Raw genomic sequence first — 1,735 nt, forward strand, 5'->3', positions numbered from 1 at the left:
ACTATAGCTTTATCTGATACCATAAATTCAATTTAGACATATTGCATAGGATATGCCAACAATCATATTAACAACCAAATAAATTCCAGGACTTTGCTTGGATGACCCTTTTAATGGTGAACTCTAGGTCACAACACATTAACTGTCAGTTCAACCACACCAATGTTTGTGGAGACAATGGCTTCTGTGACCAAGTGGGTTGCAAATACATGTCAGCTGGAACCTGGCATCACCATGAAGGAATCCTAACTTCATACTGTTGGTGTAGTTCACCAAGATGGCTTTAGAGTGGACTAACTTTACACAGCACATTAAAAAAAAAAAAAAAAAAAAAAAACCCAAAAAAACAACATTTATTCAGCATCATAATCAGATGATTACATTTAGCAATCAACAGCATGGGTGCGAAAAAAAAATTCATTAAAACCCTTTGTTGGAATGCTTTACACTTTCCACAGAACAGAAACTAAAATAACCTGTTATACAATTAGTCACAAATACAGCCCTAGTGTTTTTTTGCCCATAAACATGAGTATTGTCTAAAACATGTCTTTGTAGCAGCTAGGCCCTGCCACCACTGTGCCTGTCTGAGTTCACAAATCTGTTGTAACCTACAGCTTCCCTGTCACTTCTCTGGCTCTCCTGTCCTGCTAAGCTTTGTTTCCTGGCAGTAATTAAAACCTTCTGACACTGCCATAGCTACTGCTGCTGCTGAAATAGCCATAGCCACCTTGGTTTCATGGTTTGGCAGAGTAGTGGCCTCCATCACCATAACGGTCAGAACTTCTGCCTCCAAATTTCCTCCTTTCATGAGTCCAAAATTTGAAGACTGAATGTTCCAGTTGCCAAAATCATTATAGCTTCCACCACCTCCGAAGTTGCTTCCATCATTACCAAATTCATTGTAGCCATTCCCAATGCCACCATTTCTACCACCACCCCGACTGCCACCAAAGACACCTCGCCCACTGAAGTTTCCTTCATGACCAAAGTTGTCATTCCCACCAAAACCACCTCCACGACCACCACTAAAGTTTCCAGAACCACTTGGACCTCTTTGGCTGCATGAAACACTAGCCATCTCTTGCTCAGATAGAGCTCTCCTTACTTCACAGTCGTGGCCATTCATAGCATGGTATTTCTGAATGACAGTCTTGTCTACAGAGTCATGGTCATCAAATATTACAAAAGACAAGCTTCTCCTTTTGCCGCTGCCTTGGTCAGTCATGATTTCAATCACTTCAATTTTCCCATAGTGTTCAAAATAGTCTCTTAGACGTGTTCTTCAGTGTCTTCTTTAATGCCACCAACACAAATATTTTTCACAGTTAAGTGGGCATGAAGTCTTGCAATTATTCTCTTCTCTTTGGTTCCACACCTCTTCCATCCACTTTGCATGGCCTTGCATTCATGGCTGCATCCACCCCCTCCACAGGGGCATACATGACTGACCCTAAGCCTCTGCAGAGTTTGGTGTTTGGCTCTCTCATCCCCACACAATCTGTAAGCATTCCCCATTGCCCAAAATGGCTCCTCAGATTCTCATCAGTTGTTTCAAAGCTCAAACCTCCGATGAAAAGCTTCCACAGCTGTTCAGGCCCTTTGGGAGACAGACCTAGATATGAAGGTGGTGGGAGGGGAAACTTTAACGATGCTTCCTCAGCAGTGTCCAGGGGCAGAAAGCGACTTACTCAACTTAAAAAAAAAAAAAAAAAAAAAAAAAATTTCCCCTCCA

At 42.0% G+C, this 1,735-nt stretch overlaps 1 pseudogene; it reads right to left on the reverse strand.

Moving 5' to 3' along the window:
* Positions 1-438: 438 nt before the first annotated feature.
* On the reverse strand, positions 439-1,490 carry LOC131508830 (heterogeneous nuclear ribonucleoprotein A1-like; annotated as a pseudogene).
* Positions 1,491-1,735: the final 245 nt, after the last annotated feature.

The sequence above is a fragment of the Neofelis nebulosa genome, chromosome 1, assembly GCF_028018385.1.
Source record: "Neofelis nebulosa isolate mNeoNeb1 chromosome 1, mNeoNeb1.pri, whole genome shotgun sequence".
NCBI classification, from domain to species: Eukaryota; Metazoa; Chordata; class Mammalia; order Carnivora; family Felidae; genus Neofelis; species Neofelis nebulosa.